At 37.4% G+C, this 21051-nt stretch overlaps 1 protein-coding gene across 2 annotated transcripts in view; it reads left to right on the forward strand.

The window, feature by feature from the left end:
* FSTL5 (follistatin like 5) overlaps nt 1-21051 on the forward strand; it is a 332447-nt gene that overhangs the window by 191691 nt on the left and 119705 nt on the right. The gene's annotated exons all lie outside the window — the stretch shown is intronic.

Raw genomic sequence — 21051 nt, forward strand, 5'->3', positions numbered from 1 at the left:
ATCTCTCTTAATGCCAACATGCATTGATAAGTCTGTGTTGCTTCCCACACAAGTGGGAAGTAGTGTGGTCAAGACGTAATCAATAGAACCAAAAAAGCTTGAACGCTTCTCCACACCCTGTATTTATGAGTACTGATAAGACCATTTCTGACAAACCCATCAACAAATGTGCCACTTCTATTAGGTGCCTTATGTCTTCACAGGACTCAGAGAGATAGAGATTTGTGGTGTAGTTTTGCCAGGTATTTGTGCCCTGAATGCCAAATGTGGCTGGGGACAACTATGTACAGTACATGCAAACATCTTGACCGAACCACTGGGGTATGGGTCAACATGGTAGTGGGTAGCAGAAAGAAGAAAGGTGTTGAAAGCCTTCCTTTTTGTATGTTACATGCAATATAAGATACATTCATATGTTTTGCTATATCCAGATCAGAACTGGTGATTTTCACTCTTACCTACCTCTAATCTAACTCTGAATCTTGAATTCTGAGTTTCGGTAGCTGTTGCTCCACGTTCAGCAACCTGGCAGCATAGCGGATCAGGTTTGTGCTCAGCTCTTTCTATAATTATAGTTTGATTATGCATTGACTAGTCCGTTAATGTATCCTCATTTTGAGTCATTACAGCCTGTTGCTTTAGTCTTCATGTACTTTATCTTTGGACAACTGACAGCTCTCAGCCACTTTAGATGATGTCAAATGAAAAAAGATCCAAAACTATTTAAAGAGTTTGAAACTAAAAAGTTATGAATGGATATTAGGAAAAAAATAGCTGCATGGAAAGCAATAAGAGTAAACATGAAATTAATCATCAAGAAAGACTGCCTGAAAGTTTCCTAATTTTGCCCATTGAATTCTATTTTTATTTCCCTCAAACTCTGTCAGAAAGTGTGATTTTGTGATACTGCTTAACTGAACAAATGGCTTACTGCTCCTAAAAAAACCTTGATCCTACTTCCTGACATTATCTGACTGCCTTTCTTGCAGTGTCCTGACACTCATGGTCTCTTCTCTGAGCCACTTACTAAATCAGCAGAAAAATATTTACCCTCCACATCCCACTCCCAATCCTGCTTATTTTCTGCCAGTTGGGTGACCTGAATTGAATAAGTGAAGGGTCAGACCATAACTCATGCAAAAGGTGAGTACAGCCAAGAAATACAGGGGGAGAGGGAGAGAATGAGAGATGTTAGGACCTCGTGGCAGTGAGATAAATTAATTCATCTGTACCAGCAAAACACTAGGAAATACCGTAATTTCTTTATTAAAAGTTGTGATACAAGTCTGACTTACAAAAAGATACAGAATTACATAACATTTATAGAAACAAACCCATGTGTTATCTATGATTATATGGATAGATGTTGTACGTGTAGATCTTGATTATATGCATAGATGTGGAAATATATATGGAAGCATGTAGGATATATAGCAATCCCAGAAGGTTAAAGACATGTTTAAAGCATTAGCATACTGTTTGCAAACACTGAAACCATGTATAATGGAAGCCTAACATTGTTCTTCCAAATAAGACTTTGATGTGCCTCTGAGGGAGTATTTTGCATAGCTGTAAAACTCCAGACATAAGAATAGCTTTTTGTTGTATATTTTTGATGGACTTTTTAATAATGAAGATCATTTCCATATGGTATGTTAAGCATTGTCTTAATATGAATAATAATGGAAACATTAAATTACATAAAGTTAGGAATTATTTAGGTGTCTTTGTTGCACTACAATAGTGGAGAAGACCCTACTTAAAACTATACCGGTATCTTGGAAGATGATTTATAGAGTAAGATTCATTCTTCTATGTAGGGTTTTTTACAAACTGTTTACATATTCATTACATTGTTTAAAAATGAAACCTAAAAAAAGATACTAGTTCAGTGTATGTTGTGTGCCCAACCGGCCAAAGGAATGTGCTATACCATTAGTCTCTGTAATGAAGGCAGAACAAATACTCTTGAAATAAATTTGAGGATTAACTCTAATTCCGTTGCATTTGGTCTCAAGAGAGTTTGAATTCAGTCATTCTGACCTATGTCAATAACATTAACAAAAATTGCATAATGCTATAAAAGTATACTAAGCTAAGCAAAACCAAAATAAATTAAATGATAGCCACCTGGTCATTTGACTACTGCTCTTATGGCTAAAAAAGCTGACCCCAAGCTGAAACCAAGCTCTCCACACAAGCCAAGCCAACCCCAGGCAAAGCGAATGTGACAGCCCGGTCCAGAGGCCTGTATTGTTTGCTTAAGGAAAACCTGTGACCCATTGCTAGTAGTGGCAAGTCTGGATTTACCAGGATACAGAGAATTAATACGTAGAGTGAACCAGATCCATTCAAGAAAATATATACAAGAACCACTCAACGTTACATCTTCAACACACCATTCCACATACAAGTATCTCCTCATTTAAGCATCAACCTATGATAGAATTAAAGTTTCATTTTCTTCAATAAAGTGAAATAGGAATGTTGAAAATATTTATTCCAAACAGAAATAAAACTGATATTTTTCCCCAGAATTTTCTTTAAGTATTTAATAATTTCAATTTTGTATTCCATAGTTACGTTATATTGTAATCATATATTATAAATTTGAAATTATAATTTTGTACAGTATGGAAAAGATTATTTTTCACCAGCTTGGACATTTTCAAACATGTAGAACAAAATAAAACAATAATAGGAAGGATTTTTTAAAAAATACTTTTCATAGCTATGTAATGAGTGAAAGATTATGACTGAGTAATAGTATTTGCAGGGTTCATCTTCTAAAATATTATGGACTTATTTAAAGATGTTTAAAAGACATAACTGTTACTTTAAATGAAAAATGCATGTAGAATTTTTGACCCCTCCATGGTCCTCTGTCCATTGAGTTTGACAGTGTGTTTGTTACTGGTTTTTCATTCTTTTATCTCCACCTTTTTAATCTACATTTAAAACCTAATCTCAGTTTAATACCTTCTACTCTCAGTGGATTTACCTCTATCTCTAATAGCAGTGGAGCGGTGGATTTGAGAACCATTGAACTCTCCTTATTAAAGTTTGTCTGCCCAACTGCTGGATCAAGAGCTACTGACATTATTCAGTGAGAATGGCAGTGGGGGAAATTTGGGTTTGCAATGCTGGAAAAATTGATCCTATTCAAAAGTTCTGCACAGAATTCAGAGGGTGGATTTGTTGTTATTTTCTTTATTTTTGTAACTCTAATGAGTTGCTTTTTTAAGTATGGAGAGGAAGTGGAAGAAAGTGCAGAGAAGGGAAACAGTTCTAATGCCTTTTTTGTTAAGAGTCCTATGAGCACAGAAATGCTAGGACTAGGTGGTAGAGGTAGGGGAGGGGTGATAGGGGTCACAGCACCACATGTGCTTTTTTTACATGTGGCAATTCCCCAAGGGTACTTTTGAAGCCCATTTGTACCTAAAGCTACTAAAATGTTAAATGTAATAGATAACAAAATATACTTTTAAGAGCTATTCGAATTTGTCAAGATTAAACAGCTCTCATTTTCTAAATGTAATTGTTCATCAATATCCTCTACTCATTACAGGCTCACACTGCACAGAACAACCTTGGTAAAAAATGAGAAGGCTGGAAAAGGACTGAGAGCAGGCATCAGGGATATTTGTGTCATCAGACTGAGCCTAAAAAGGAGATAGTAATAATAAGGCATACAACTAGCATACACATTTCTAGCTGCGATTTCCAATGGTATTTAAAAACACTTGGATAAGAGTTTGAACACAGTTGGATAGGATTGAAAACCGTCTTCACCGTGCTGTTGAACAACCTACTTCTTTAAAGTGGTTTCTTTTTAAGGCATTAGGCAATTACATTTTATTTAAATATGAATGCATATCTGTGGGATTAATTATCAGTACTGTTTCATTAGCATTTGCAGGTGGGAATTTTTTTCATTGGCATACTTAATTAGAAATTTGACTGTCATCTAAAGATTGTAAATTCAGAATCAAACATGACTAGATTGTACTACTTTATGAAGAGTTCCCCACAGATAATAGCAATTCTGTTTTTTCTCTAGTGGTAGAAAATAAAGATTTAATCTTTGCCTACTTTAAAGGTATAGGCATACACATAAATATATATCTATACATATATATGCATATATATGCTTGCTTGTATTCTGTGAATTACTTTTGACAGTCTCATTTTATCTGACAAAATGAGTTAATGACAAAATGAGTTAAAAATAAACAGGACAACCACATGTGAATAACTGTATGCAGTGGAATAAAAATCCCTTTCCCCCTTCTGAAGGTCAGATGCTGAGGCAGTAAGAAAGAAAGAAAATGTTTGAGAGGGTGCTCTCTTCCCTGGAGGTTTGTGCCAAGTACAGCTTCACAAAATGTTACAAGCAGATGAAGATGCTTACTGGCTTCTGTAGTGTTTAACATACTGGCAAGACTGATGTGGTTTTCTGGGTATCGGCTGTTTTCACTCAAACTGTGAGAGGGTTTTTTTGGTGCTATAGCATCTGTCTACTAGATATCTGTCTACTAGATTCCACAACAGTTTAACTAGATCAATAGTGTATGCAGAGCAGAGCCTGAAAAACTATTTCCATTGATATAAGATAAACCAGAAAGTTGAGATCTAGCTAGGTTTTGGGATCTTGGGCCTAAAGGAATCAGTTGGTTTGGTGCTCTCCTGCTTTGGCCACATCATGTAAAATTCTATCTCAAAAGTGATCCAGCTCCATCTTAGTGTTTTGGTTTGCTTTTTCGTTTTCCTTCCCCAGCCAGCCCCAAGCTAAAGGATTTTCTACCAGCAAATATTTTTTTTTTTTTTTAGACAGGGAAAAATGACATTTTCTGAAAGGGTGGCTGAAAGCCTAAGGTGATGGAACCAAGCAAAAGCTAGAAATAGGAAATACAGCTTCTTGAAAACTTCTATAAACTAAAACTCAACCCATGTACTGCTTTTACTTTTCAAGGATTTTCTTTATGTAATGTCTCATATGGTATCAAGATAATTCTGTGTTTGCTGTAAATGCTGTCTCTTTTTGTTTGTCTTCTAGTGCTCTTTTCTAAAATAAATAATCTCATGTGTTTTCCTTCTTTAAAGTACCATCTAAAATGTAATTTCAAAGCAGGTACTTCAGGTGGCCTTCACAGTGGCTTGCAAAACCTCAAGGCATACCACAAGCAAGTAAATAGTAATAAATTATTCTGTTTGATCACTCAGCAGATGCAGATGTGTATGTAAGCACTTCCCTTTGTGAGTGCAGTAGAAAGAATGACACTAATTTAGACATTTATGAATAGAACTGATTGAATACAATGAACACAAATAACAAGTTTATTGTAAATAATAGAGCTAAATTCTCTACATAACAATTGACATCCTGCATAAAATAAAGAAAAAAATAGCAATATCTTTCAGAATAATTTTCTATTGTTAGTGTAGAACTATTTTTGATGCTATCTTATGCTAAAAAAAGGGTCCATGGAAGGCCCTCACACTAAGGACTTAAGTGTAAAAATTACCATTGGATGTACAAGAAATTGTAAGAATTACTTAGTCAAAACAAAATATGACTTACTTTTATAGTCCCTTCTTCTATTAGTGATGCTTTATAGTTTCACTGGAACTACTTGTGCTTTCAGGTATGACTCAACACTATTAACAATATCTAATGCAGCTGTTATTCAGGATCATGTATATTGTTACTGTACATGCTATTGCTTTATATATTTAAAAGTACCTTCAGGCTTGAAATACTGTTCAGGTCACAGATATCAGATTCAGATTTCAAGCACTTCTTATTGCTGAGGTATTTGTATGAAGTGATATATAAACCTACAATAACAGCAGCTATTGCAGAAGTTGATCTGGGCTGAAATTACAGAACTTGTCTTTGGGCTTAGCTTTTAGGAGGAAATGTGAGGCCAATGTCTAGTATGATTGTCAAACTTGGTGCTTTGTTGAGTCTTGAATCATGTGGAAAGGCAAGCAGCAAGAAGTGCCCATAAATACAGGGCTCATTATGATTGCATATGCTTAGTTATTAGATTCTCTCAGTCCTCAGATATTCTAAAACATCACTGTTTTCATTATGATAGGTTTACCACTATTTTGTCAAATGCAGTTATTACAGGTGCAGGTTCAAAAATCCTTCTTTGAAATGCTTATTTCCAAAGCAAAATAGACCAGAATTTAACAAAACAATAAAAAAATCTAAATATAAAGTCTATACTGAGTTATTAATTGAAATAAATGAGAATTCCCATTGGCTTCCATAAGTTATCCTCAAGTCCATAAAGCAGAACTCAAAAAAATGCTTATTGAATTTATACTTCCAATTACTTCATTATGAGGTCCCAAATATTGTATTTAATGTGGAATCTGAGTCAAACCTTGATAACTATGATGAGTCTTCAATAGCAAAAGAGGTTAACAAGTAGTACAGGAAAGATTTTCTGAGGGAGGAAGAGGTATTATTCTGTCTCCTGCTACCGTTAATTCCTTTTCAGCAACAACTAGTGTGTATTGGATTGTTCCAGAGGGTATTATATTTCAGCACTAGCCTCTGAAAATACCAGTGAACATCATACTAAGTAGGAACTATTGGACTTAGTGGTAATCTTTTTCTGCTCAACCTAATCTATCTTTCAAATTCCTACCTATGCTACATGTATTTTCAATCTATAGATTCTCAGCTGGAAAAGAATACAACCTCTTCTGTTGAGTGGGCAGAATTTTAAACTGATCATTTCAAACAAGTAAATATTTAAGGTATTAAATATTGTTTCATGGATTCAAGTAGTGTGCCTGAAATTTCTCACGAGCCACTCAGTCAATTAATTTTGATGACAAGTGATTTCCAAATGATGGTAAATGTGTTTATTGGGTGTTTCCCCAGTAAGACTGTGTGTGTTTTTTCCTGGCGTTTGGGGTTTTTCTGTTGGTGGTGGTTTGGGTTTTTTTAAAGATTTTTGTATTTATTTATTTATTTAAAAAAAGGTCTCTGAGTAAAAGGCCCCTTTTTTTTAAAAAAAAAAAAAATCTTAACTGTTGCTGTTTGACAATGTAGAAGTTCTCTGAGAAATGCTAAGCTGTTGGTGTATGTTGCCTGTTCCAATCTGGATCAATGTAGGAGATAACTGATTTTAACATACGTTCTTTATAAGTATACATTTGATAAAGAGTATCATGCAGCTGAAGTTTTTCATTCTTTTAAAGCTTTGCCTGATTTTTGCTGTCCTTCTGAATAAACAGAAAATGAAAGATTTTTATCAAAGTACTGCAAGATCAGGTATTGTATGTGCTTGTCATGAAGCTTTGACGAAGTATGATACTCATCATTTTATGTAATCCTGCTACTGTCTCTCCTAGGCTGTGGAATGTTTGCACTGACTTGGGTAATTTAAGAACTGGATAAAAAATGCCAAAATGAACCAATCACATTCAAGTGTGAATAAGCTGTTATTTCCTAAGGCCAGATGTCTAAAATGGAGTACTAATAAAACATGATTACATTATGATGTCAAACAAATGAGTTGCAGTTCTGTAAATCTAGAATTTGACCTTTTGCTAAGATCAGGTGCCAAAGGTTTTTTCTTCATGTTTTGGGGGAATCAAGTAACAAATTTAAGGCCATGTTAGGTTTGCATGAGTAGATGAAACAAATATTTCCCAAGGTCTTTGGGTATCAGCAAATAATGAGGAAATTAGGAGATTTTGTTTATGAACCTTGACTTCTGCTGACCTCTAATCCCATCAGCGCATTTATCTGGGAGCTTTTTCTTGGTTCAGTGATGTAGGTTGCTAGAGATAACACTGTGAAATATGGGATTGCAGAAATGAACTTTGGAATCAAACACCTTAGTTATAGTTTCATTGTTTCAGGCAAGAGGATTGGTAGAGGTTGACTTGCATAATATTTGTTGTTGGTGCAAAATGCCTGAGAATGAAGTCTTGTATGCCTTTCAATAAGTTCAATTGTGTGCTTATTTCAGTGCGATGGAGAATGACACACAATGTTGAGGAAAAAATAAACACTGAGGAATTACACATATCTGGTTATGGTTCACAAAGTTCCCCAGTAATTGATCTGTTAGTTGTTTCTCAGGAATCAGTTATGTCTGGTGAGTTACAGTATTGTTGCAACTATTTTGTTATGTTGCTGTTTCTGAGAATATTTTCATCTTTGCAAAGCAGTGTACCTGCAAGATTAGGCTATCACTGATGTTCCAACATCCGCACACACCTTTATTTAGATATTGTAAGAAACATCTTAAGGCAAATTTAAAATAATTTGTAATCACAGTTTACTTTATTAACAGTTTTAAAGGAACCACTTTCTCCGAGGGGGAGGGGGGGGAGGCAGAGAGAAAGAGAAAATACTATCAGAACATAAGGAGTAATGACTGTGCATTAAAGGAGAAAATCACTAATCCACAAGCAAGAACATTAAGTATCTCTACTTCAAGGCAGATTTACTCTTCTGGAACTGTAATGAATATTAATAGGGTCATAAAATATTATTTAGTAAGAAAGCATTACTTGTTTCCTTTGCACCCATGGCATTACCTCTTTATCTGGATTTCATAGTTAAAATTGGTCACCAATTTCAACTTCCAGGGTAACTGGCTATAAATGCTGTTAGCCAACAATAAATATTCATTTAAGCATAACTTCTAAAATAATTTTCAATATTATTATTATATTAAATCTCAATACAAGTTACCTTTGCTTTAAAAAGAACTGAAATCATATTTAGTCTTTGACTTCTTTAGGAAGCAGCATCAAGAAATCCTTTTCCTCTTACAAAAGCCAGAGTGTATTAATCTGAATTTAAGACATGGGTGAAATGTTCAAAACTGTGTCTCAGGTATTTCCTTATGTGTCTAGATAGTTGTTTTACTTTTCCATACAGCTGAATGCACCAATTTATAATCCATTTAATAAAGGAGGTCATTACTGCATGTTGACATAAATGGTTTATTCAGTATTAAATATAAATAATAAAAAATTTGGAAAATTAAAAAACTCTGTCAGAAGCACTGCTGACTTGAAATCTGAGGGATCTTTGCTGTAACGTGATAAGACTCAGCAGTCAATTGTCAGTTGCACTTAAGAAACAGAAAAAAAAGGAAATAAAAAGGGTTCTAATTCATTGCCCTAAGTCATCAAAAGAGGAACATTTTGATCACTAAAATAAGTTAAGTATTTCAGATGAAGACTGAACAAATAAGATGCCTTTTCTATCCAAGAATCAAATTATTTGTTTGGAGGATGTTTTGAGCTGCCTTGTGTTACTTTATGCTCTATACAAGGTTGAGTTTACTGGTGATTCTTAACTATCAAGCACTAATGTTCACTTCAGAAGAGTGTTACTAAGTAATTTTATTCAAAAATTTAGAACATATTGTTTCATCTTTATACCTTTTGGGCTACTATGGAGTCCGAAGCAACAAGCTTTCCCAAAAAAAGGCTGTTGGGTTTTTGGTTTGGGGTTTTGTTCTCACATCTGGGTAAATAAAAATAGAAAAATTATTACAGTCAGAAGATTGTAAAAGGTTTTTAGTAATTCCTGAGATACCTAGATTTCTTAGTCCTATCTGACATTTACACTATAAAACCAGAATCTGAAGACACAGTTTTGCACCTAGATTATATGAAAGTACTTGGAAATGCTGTAAATGGGATTGATAAAATAATAATGTCAATTCTGCAAAGCTTGTGAGCTTTTCTGTAGACCTTAGTGTTATAGAAAAGTGTATTACAGTATATTGGGAAAGTTTATAGATTGAATGCCCTCAGATATCCATTACATAGATTAAGGAAAAATTAGCTCAAAAATGTCTCCATTGCAATGAGATATATTGGAAAAGAAACTCTTTTAGTTCACTCCATTGTTCATGGTGAATTAGGTTCTGGCAAAGTGTTCTTATTTCAGGAAATTTCATTACTAACTTCATTTCCAAAACATAATAGCACAATTTCAAGTTTTACTATAGTATTCCTCCTTTTTTTTTTTTCTCTTTATTATTGTGCTTCCATGGTGGTTTTTGGTATTTTGTATGTTTTTGCAGTTTACAACTATCCTAGCACATCCATATATGCAATTGGCATAAGACATTGGTTTTGGCCAACCGAAATAAACAGTGAATGAAACATTTGGATCTAAATATTTTACAGAAAGCTTCAAAGAGAATGTGGATAAATTAATTTTCAATATGAACATTGGCAACATACTACATTTTAAATAAAAATAAGTGATTTAACTTGGCATCCTAAATTAAATGCTTCAATTACCATTTGAAGTTTCCTACCTGTTTTGTTTTTTTTTTTTTTTCTTTTTTTATAAAAGGAGAATAGTTTATTTTAAAACTGTGTGCTGTACACATAGAAAAGTGTACCATTAACATATAAGTACCCTTAGATAAAAGTGTGTACGTATATAGTTTAATCTGATGGGTGCCTTAAAAAGCACTTAAGACTTTGAATCCCTGTATGAAAATTCCCTCTTTATGTCAATTTTGAGAGTACCTTCTGGCCAGCTCCACACTACTGGGCTCTAACATTGTTGCAGGGCCCTGACCAGGGAAAAGAGGGGAAGTAGTGGAAAGAATTGGAAGAGTTCCTTGCTTGGTGACTCCCTCAGGGATATTTTTCTTTTCCTTTTCAAACTTCCCAAGGGAAAAATAGCAGGAGTAGACACATAATAGCCCAGAGGAGATCATCCAACTTACCAACTGTTATATTCTTCCAATTACATGTGCATTTATTACAAGGACACTCAAACTGTAGTAACTGCTGTGATCTTCATAGGTGGTGATATGCTTTCACTGTGTTCAGAGATGGAGCATTTTCCTGTCTACCTTCTATTTATTATATATTCTGCCTCAGTTTGATTTAGTTAGTTTTTTAACTAAAAATAATTTGTTTCATTTCCTCTTAGTTAATGTTTTCAGGCCTTGATTTTGTCTTTCCCTCCTCATTCCCAAGTCAACAAGGATTGATTAAATGCAAAAATGGTACTCATATGAGTGCTCTTGTACCATATGCTGAAGGATGCCATGGAATAAGAGGGAGTAATTTAGAACAGCCAGGGATTTCTGAGCTTTTTTACCCTGTATTTGAGAAACTTGTAGCTGGTTCATAAAAAGTGATAAGGGAGAAAAAGGCAGTGATTTGTAAGGGTCTTCATGATGCATCCCTTTGGAAAGCAGAAATGTATATCTATCCTACTAACTTGCATCTCCTGAACTACTTTGAACTACAGGGAGGAGAGGCCTGCTTCTAAACAAAAAGCATCCCTCTAGGAAGTTTTCAACGCTCAGTTTGTTCTAAAGATCTAAGGCTACAAAGTTTGAAGAGGGTAGGATGATTGGAATATTAGTTAAATATGACAAATGCATTATTTCTGTTTTCAATCTAGGTTTTCTTTTTACAAAGCATAATATAATGAAAAGTTGGTTTCTACCTTCAGAACGATAAAAAAAAATTACCAGCCCTTAACAAAACACATCAATTATCTATAAATTCGCGTTTGTTTTATGAAAATGAATAGATTTATCAAATACCCAGTGGGAATACTTAATTGAAAAAAAACCCAAACCTTAGGAGATATCTTTTAAGCTTAACTTCTTTTTTTGAGGGGAAGGGTGTTTTTGTGATCAATATTGTAATATGAAAAGCCTTTGAAAAAACATTCACTTTAAGAAAAATCATCATCGTAGAATCACAAAATACCTTGGGTTGGAAGAACCTTAAAGATCATCTAGTTCCAACACTCCTGCCATGGGCAGGGACGCCTTCCACTAGAGCAGGTTGCTCAAAGCCCCATCCAACCTGGCCTTGAACACTGCCAGGGAGGGGGCAGCCACAGCTTCTCTGGGAAACCTGTTCCAGTGTCTCACCACACTTACAGTAAAGAATTTCTTCCTTAAATCTAATCTAAATCTATCATCTTCAGTTTAAAACCATTAGACCTCATCCTATCACTACACTTCCTGATAAAGAGTCCCTCCCCATCTCCCCTGCAGGCCCCATTAAGTACTGGAAGGACTCCCCGGAACCTTCTCTTTTTCAGGCTGAACAACCCCAACTCTCTTGGCCTGTCCTCATAGGGGAGATGCTCCATCCCCCTGATCATCTTCATGGCCTGCTCTGGACTGACTTGAGCAGGTCCATGTCCTTCTTATGTTGGGGGCCCCAGAGCTGGACACAGTACTGCAGGTGTGGTCTCAGAAGAGCAGAATAGAGGGGGAGAATCACCTCCCTCAGCCTCCTGGTCACACTTCTTTTGATGCAGCTCAGGATACGGTTTGCTTTTCTGGGCTGTGAGTGCACATTGCTGGCTCATAGTCATTTTTCCATCCACTAACACCCCCAAGTCCTTCTCCACAGGGCTGCTCTCAATCCACTCATCACCCAGCCTGTATTTGTGCTTGGGATTGCCCCGACCCATGTGCAGGACCTTGCACTTGGCCTTGTTGAACTTCATGAGGTTTGCATGGGCCCACCTCTCAAGCCTGTCCAGGTCCCTCTGGATGGCACATCCCTTCCCTCCAGCACGTTGACTGCACCACGCAGCTTGGTATCGTCAACAAACTTGCTGAGGGTGCGCTCAGTCCCACTGTCCATGTCACCAACAAGGATGTTAAACAACACTGGTCCCAATACTGACTGCTGAGGAACGCCACTTATCACTCTCCACTTGGACATCAAGCCGTTGACTGCAACTCTTTGAGTGTGACCACCCCGCCAACTCTTCATCCACTGAGTGGTCCATCCATCAAATCCATGTCCCTCCAATTTAGAGACAAATATGTCGTTCAGTACAGTGTCAAATGCTTTGCACAAGTCTAGGTAGATGATGTCAGTTGCTCTTCCCTTATCCACCAAAGCTGTAACCCTATCATAGAAGGCCACCAAATTTGTCAGGCATGATTTGCCCTTAGTGAAGCCATGTTGGCTGTCACCAATCACCTCCTTATTTTCCATGTGCCCTAGCATAGTTTTCAGGAGGATCCGCTCCACAACCTTGCCAGGCACAGAGGTGAGACTGACTGGCCTGTAGTTCCCCAGGTCTTCTTTTTGTTCCTTTTTAAAAATGGATGTTATGTTTCCCCTTTTCCAGTCAGTGGGAACTTCACTGGACTGCCACGTCTTCTCAAATAGGATGAATAGTGACTTAGCCCCTTCATCTGCCAGTTCCCTCAGGACCCACAGATGTATCTTATCAGGTCCCATGGACTTGTGCACTTCCAGGTTCCTTAGATGGTCTTAAACCTGACCTTCTCCTTCAGTGGGTGATTATTCTCCCAGTCCCCACCTTTACCTTCTATGTCTTGGATGATGTGGCTGGAACCCTTGCCAGCGAAGACTGAGGCAAAAAAGTCACTGACTACCTCAGCCTTCTCTGTGTCCCAGGAAACCAGGTCTCCCATTTCCTTCTGGAGAGGGCCCACATTTTCCCTAGTCTTCCTTTTATCATCAACGTACCTATAGAAGCCTCTCTTGTTGCCCTTGACATTCCTGGCCAGACTTAACTCGATCAGGGCTTTGGCCTTCCTAACCTGATCCCAGGCTACTCAGACAGTTTCTGTGTATCCCTCCTAAGGCTACGTGTCCTTGCTTCCACCCTCTGTAGGCTTCCTTTTTGTGTTTGAGCTTGTCCAGTAGCTCATATATGAAATTTTTTTTAAAGGCAGAATATTGTTCTCTAAGCCATCTAATAATCTTAGGCTAGTCTTTAACAGTTGGTAGTACACATATTAGATAATGCCAATCATTTTAGTCCATTCACAAGATGCTTAGATAAAAGGAATCCATCGTGACAAATTGTTACTTCTGACTGGCTGATAACTTTATTTTCTGAAGTCATATCTTGAATGAAGGAAAATGTAATTTATATGTAGTTATTTTCAGTTTTGGAAAGTAGGATCAGTTTAATCCTGCAGTGATAGAACTATTTGATATATTTGAAGATATACATGAAGAGGTCCTTTCTGTTGGCTTTTTTATAATGGTATTCTAAACTGTGATACTTCTTGCTCCTCATCACTCCTGGCTTTCTAACTGCTCAGAAACAAACATCTCATAATTGCATATAATAATTATTTATGTATTCATTAGAGAGATACATGCGAGCTCAATTCAGTAGGAACATTTATGTATGTGTGGGTTGCATATATTTGATGAAATTGTATATCATGCTAACTCCACTACCTCTCATCACTGGAGCCCTTATTTAGTAGGATGACTATTATATGTTTTATATATGGCCTAAAAACATGTGTGCAATTATCCAAATTTATTTTAGACGCTTCTGGATTTAAAAAACCCACACACAACCCCCCGCTCTTCCCCCTCAAACCCCAACAAAAAACTTAACATTTTCTACCAAAGGAAGTAAGGAAACAGACTAACAAAATATCCCTGTGGTTGTGTTGTACATAGAATTAAATTGTCAATAGATTCTCAACCAGTTTTCTAAACAGATCTTGCTCTCAGAGTATCAAATCTTATGTTAAGTAGTTAGCAAGTGATTTATATGGAAATGCAATTTTGGCTGTATTAAAAAAGAAGGTGCCATATAAAGGCTATGAAGCAGAGGTATATGTAGTGCAATATTGTGTCAAAACGTGTTTAAAAAAGATGCAAAACAGTGAAAACCTGCAGAAGGAGAAAGCCACATAAGACTTCTCTATGTAGTTATTGAGTATAAGAATTGGGGAAACTGCCTAAGATGGAAGGGATCCAAACAATTCATCTGGTTGCCACTCTGCCATGAATAAATGATTGGAGGAAGTGTCATTTTTTAAAAATGTGTTTTGCATTATGATTATAATTCTTCCCAGCCTAGACATATGGTAGAGATGTATTTGTTGGAGGAAATAGTTACAGTGTTTTAAAACTTGCTGAACACTCTATTTAAGAAATAGTTGATGCTAAACAAAGATTAATGTTTTGTTTATGCTTATGAAGTGCTGAGTTAATGTCTACTTTGAGTAACAACATATACATATTAACAACTTCTCTGAGTTAGAACAAAGATAGATCTAGTCCAGTATCTTTGCTCTAAGACTGCTTAGTGAAGATTACAAAAGAAGAAAAAACATGTAAGATTCCTCTAATATGATTTCTTTTCTCTAGTGATTCTTGTCTTGGAGACTGCTTGTCTTTAACAGCTCTTGATGGATGCCTCATTCATAAATTTGATTTTGGACCCATGTGAAATTAACATCCACAACATTCTGTTTCAGAGACTTTCACAAGTTTGGATAGAATAAGTATCTTTTTTTCTCCATTGTGCACACTTTCTCTTTAGTTTATTTAGTTCTTGTATGATAAGAAACCGTGTTCTGTATTCCTAGTCTCCAAGACACTTTTTTTTTAAGATCATGATATAACTTTGTAGTCATCTCTTTTCCATTCTAAAAATCTCAGTCATTTAATAGGTGCTTGTATGGAAAGCCTCCCACACCTTTGATTATTCTTGTTGTGTTTCTCTGTTCTTTTTCAAGTTTCCTGCAAGATTTTTTTATAGAGGGAGGGACAAAAAGCAAACAATCAAGTTGCTCATGCAACATGGATTTATACAGTGGGATAGTAATGTTTTTCTGTTTGGGTACTAGTCTTTGCCTAATAATTCCTTTTATTATCATATTGTCAGGACTGACTAGATGTTTTCATAAAACTGCAGATTATACTCTCAAGGTCTCACACGTAAGCAATAATAACTAGTTCAGAGCCCATCACTGTGTAAACAAGGTTGAGCACTTTTTTTTCCTTCATGCAGTTTTCGAATACTGAATTAAATATATTGAATTTGTCATGTCAATATCATAAGTAAGGTCTTTAAGCAAATCAAGTTTTATGTTTGCTACCTAAACTACCTGATCAGTTGTTCTCCAAAAATTCTATCTCATTTTCTTACCCCTTTTCCTGGATGATGTTGAACAACATGAGTTCCAGTGGAAGTCCAGGTGGAACGCCACTGTTAACTTTCCTTCATAAGAGACCTACAACAGACTTCTTCAATGGAGAAGTGAAAGAAGATCATTCCCCAGCCCATGCCAAGATCTGATGCACGTTGTTTGTGAAAGGGTAGATCGAAAGATACTGTGAGTAGAACTGTGGTATAGAAGACTGAAGTGCTAATAACCAGAACTTAGTCCAGTCTGTCTTTAGTTTGTTCTTTAACCTTTGTGTCGATCTTCTTAGATACATAGCCCATTGTCTGCTTTGATCTTGGGGAAATATACCAGGTATGCAAAGCCAAGAGAGGAATACACAGAGTCCTTCTTGTTCTCAGAATGTGCCACTGTACTCAACATGAAGTCATGGTCTTTTGCATGGACACCTAGTCTTAAGAGGAGTAAAACTATACTCAGCGAATAACTAAAGTTAGAAGCCTCTGTACAGTCAGGATATGGTGGGTTGACCTTGGCTGGACATGAGGTACCCAGCAAGCTGCTCTATCACTCCCCTCCTCAGCAGGACGGGGAAGAGAAAATAAGATGGAAAAAAACCTCACGGGTCAAGATAAAACAAAAGCAAAGGCTCTGTATGGAAGCAAAGAAAACCAAAATATCTATTCTCTACTTCCCATCAGCAGGTGATGTCCAGCCACTTCCTGGGAAGCAGGGCGTCAGTACATGTATCATTGCTCCAGAAGACAAATATCATAATAATGAATGTTCCCCCTTCCTCCTCCTTTCTCTTAGCTTTTATTGCTGAGCAAACATCATATGGTATGGAATATCCCTTTGGTCAGTTTGGGTCAGATGTCCTGGCTATGTTCCTTCCCAAGATGTTGCCCACCCCCAGCCGACTGGTGAGGGGGGAATGTTGGGGAGACAGCCTTGATGCTGTGCAAGAACTGCTCAGCAGTAGCCAAAACACTGGTGTGTTATCAACACCTTTCTAGCTACCAATACAAGGCACAACACTATGGTGCTGTGGGGAAAATTAACTCCATCTCAGCCAGACCCAATATACAGGTAGAAAAACCTACTTTGTGGTCTGGTTTATTTCTTTTTCCCTCTAAATGTAAACAGTCACGTCAGCCAGTTGATAGATTTTTCAGAATCTCTTTCATCCTAAACTACTCCCATCTGTTCTTATTTCTATGTTAAAGATTTCTATGAGGACCTGCTTCATAACTGTAGTCTTCAGACTGCAGGGAGCTACTGGATAACAGTTGCATGGCCCTCTTCTTTTTGCAGTGGAAATGCAGTAGTTCTGCTGTGCTTCAGGCTTTCTAACTACAGTCCAGGTAATTTAATCCTGAATTACTATTTTAGAATATTGTCCTGTCCTTTTCCTCAGAGAACTGGATGAGGACATAGTTTTTACAAAGTTGGGTTATTATAAAACTCGAGATAAGTCCAGAGATCTTAGATGTTTAGAAATTCTATTACCATTCTGGGAAAGAAGCTTTGAAATTTGAAAGTGAAATGAAACTACACAGTAAATAAAATTGGCAAATTATTATATTTATAAACTGAAATCTTCGTGCATAAAACTCTGAGTTACAAGGGCTGTCAACTCTCCTCTTAAAATTCCCATTTCATTATTGATTAGTTCCAGAAATACTTCATAGATTGAACTGCTGCATTTTAAATGTTTCATCTGAGGTAACTGCAAGTATGCACTATTGATGTTCAGCATCTGTATTTGCAATAAACAGAAGGAGCATTAAATTTGAATCTATACTAGTAAAATTGAAAATATTTATGCTAACTCTTAGCATTTAAATAAAATGTTTTTGCTTGAATTAGTCATGTGCAAACACAAGAAACATACAGAAATTGATTTTTGCATAAATTCCTTTGTTTAGACAAATTCAACAGCATGTTTACAATAAATAAGGTCAAAACCAATTATCACTATTACTTTAGTTAATTAGTACTTCCACATTATCTGGATAGGAAAGCTGTATTTAACATCTAACTTCATTTCCTGCGAAATTTGTTGTCAAGAGGAAAACAGAAAACATTATAAGCAGTAGTGGACTAGCATTCCTTTTTAATTATGTATTATTCCTGATGCACACTACTGACTATTCTTACCCAAATGACAATATATCAGTTGAAGCACTGCATATTTATGCTGCAGGCTACAAGGTTGATTAAAAATAGCTGAGTTAGCTTTAAACTAGCTATTTCAGATAAAAGTAGAGTTCTGGACAGTGCAACATGTAGCTGCAGCAACATCTGCAGCAGAAAGGCTTCTCCTTCTAACTAAGCAAGACATTTTAGATAGCTTTATACTCGACAGTGGACCCACTTTGAGCATCTGACTACTAAGTTTTTCTGAGATCGTGTGTTTCTCAAGTGAGACTACCATTAATTTCAGTTGAATTCATTGACAGTAACTAGAAAGCAGGTAAACAATAGCACCAGTAGCAAGAGTTGCTGAAGAGACAAAGCACACAAGAAGGTAGTTTAATACAGTGATTGATAGAGAAAGAAAGAAATTTGCTAAGCAAAAAGATGCAGAAGAATCTGTAATTAACAAACACTCCCTCAGAACTTAAAATTGAAAGCCATGATCCTTGGTCCTTTCTCTTGGCTGATGCCAAATAATTGTGGGGTCCACTGCAGAAATAGTGAATGATGCCTGTAGAAATATGGGAAGCTATGGCAGCTCTCAGGCCTACAGTTTCTTAGATCAATTTGGAGTTTTGTACACTCTAAAGGTCTAAATCCATGTAAGCAGGACTTCCAGTAGTTCTAGATGGGATTTTTATTATCACAATCCTTTTAATATAATTTATAATTACAGTCTTTTAATTAAGATATTAGAAGAAGTTTGTATCAACTTTACTTGACCTTTTGTTATTGCATTATGAAGTAAATTTTAATTATATTTTAGCACATATGCCTTGGTGTTCCTGTCTTATTCAATAAAGAGAATAGAGAATGAATCAGAAGTATAATGTAAAACTAGCTTTTGTCTCTTGAGACCTTTGCCTCTTTTGTTATTGAAGCTGAAAGGTGTTTAGGCAACAAGGCAGATAATTACAATAAGAAAAAAGAGAAAGCTAATGGTAAACAAATATGTTTTTAAGTGGCAAAATTTTACTGCATCACGTAGACATACAAAAGTCTATGGGACCGGATGGGATACACCCGAGGGTGCTGAAGGAGTTGGCTGGGGCGCTTGACAAGACACTTTCCATCATTTACCAGCAGTCCCGGCTGACCAGGGAGGTCACGAAGGATTGGAAATCAGCCAATGTAACGCCCATATGTAAGAAAGGTCGAAAGGATGATCCGAGGAATTGCAGGCCTGTCAGCTTGACTTCGGTGCCTGGGAAGCTGATGGAGCAGCTCATCCTGAGTACCATCACACAACACATGTGGGACAACCAGATGATCAGGCCCAGTCAGCATGGGTTTATGAAAGGCAGGTCCTGCTTGACAAACCTGATCTCCTTCTACGACAGGGCGACCTGCTTATTGGATGAGGGAAAGGCTGTGGATGTTGTTCACCTTGACTTTAGTAAGGCCTTTGACGCTGTTTCCCACAGCATTCTCCTGGCAAAACTGGCTGCTCGTGGCTTGGATGGGCACACGCTTTGCTGGGTAAAAAACTGGCTGGATGGCCGGGCCCAGAGGGTTGTGGTGAACGGAGTTAAATCCAGTTGGCGGCTGGTCACGAGTGGTGTCCCTCAGGGCTCGGTTTTGGGGCTGCTCCTGTTTAACATCTTTATTGATGATCTAGACGAGGGGATCGAGGGCACCCTCAGTAAGTTTGCAGACGACACCAAGCTGGGTGGGAGTGTTGATCTGCTTGAGGGTAGGGAGGCTCTGCAGAGAGATCTGGACAGGCTGGAGCGATGGGCTAAGGCCAACTGTATGAGCTTCAATAAGGCCAAATGCCGGGTGCTGCACTTGGGCCACAACAACCCCCAGCAGCACTACAGGCTTGGGGAGGAGTGGCTGGAGAGCTGCCAGTCAGAGAGGGACCTGGGGGTGTTGAGTGACAGCTGGCTGAACAGGAGCCAGCAGTGTGCCCAGGTGACCAAGAAGGCCAATGGCATCCTGGCTTATATCAGAAATAGCGTGGCCAGCAGGGACAGGGAAGTGATCTTACCCCTGTACTTGGCACTGGTAAGGCCGCATCTCAATTCCTGTGTTCTGTTTTGGGCCCCTCACTACAAAAAGGACATTGAATTACTCGAGCGTGTGCAGAGAAGGGCAACGAAGCTGGTGAAGGGTCTGGAGCACATGTCGTATGAGGAGCAGCTGAGGGAACGGGGGTTTTTAGTCTAGAGAAGAGGAGGCTGAGGGGAGACCTCATCGCCCTCTACAGCTGTCTGAAAGGAGGTTGCAGAGAGCTGGGGATGAGCCTCTTTAACCAAGTAACAAGCGATAGGACAAGAGGGAATGGCCTCAAGTTGCACCAGGGGAGGTTTAGATTGGATATTAGGAAATATTTCTTTACAGAACAGGTTGTGAGGTATTGGAATGGGCTGCCCAGGGCAGTGGTGGAGTCCCCATCCCTGGAGGTGTTTAAGAGTCGGGTTGACATAGCGCTTAGGGATATGGTGTAGTTGGGAACTGTCAGTGTTAGGTTGATGGCTGGACTAGATGACCTTCAAGGTCTTTTCCAACTTTGATGATTCTGTGATTCTGTGGATTACCTTTGCTTTTGCATCAAATTTCCTAACTAGCATATAGTTCAGACCAATAGTTCATTCAGTTTAACTGAATTGTTTAACTGGACATGATTGCATATTCCTCATGCTCAGGATATGAATTTTGAGACAAGGATATCTTTACAGAGGTTCTGAGTACTCTTAGATAAAGCTGAAGTTAACTGAATCTGTACTTTGAACAAATAAAATGGTATCCATATAAAGAACAGTATCATGTTGGGAATCTAGGCCAGTTGCACACTTTGGACAGTTTAACCTTTCTTTGCGTCACTTCAATACCTGTACTATATGATGTTAGTATTATTGCTCCCTAGAGTCACATGAGACATGAAGGCATGCTGGCAGAGTTTGAAAAACATGTAGCTGTCCCTTCAAAGCTCTTGATGAAG

Source organism: Strix aluco, chromosome 4, assembly GCF_031877795.1.
Source record: "Strix aluco isolate bStrAlu1 chromosome 4, bStrAlu1.hap1, whole genome shotgun sequence".
In the NCBI taxonomy this organism is placed as follows: domain Eukaryota; kingdom Metazoa; phylum Chordata; class Aves; order Strigiformes; family Strigidae; genus Strix; species Strix aluco.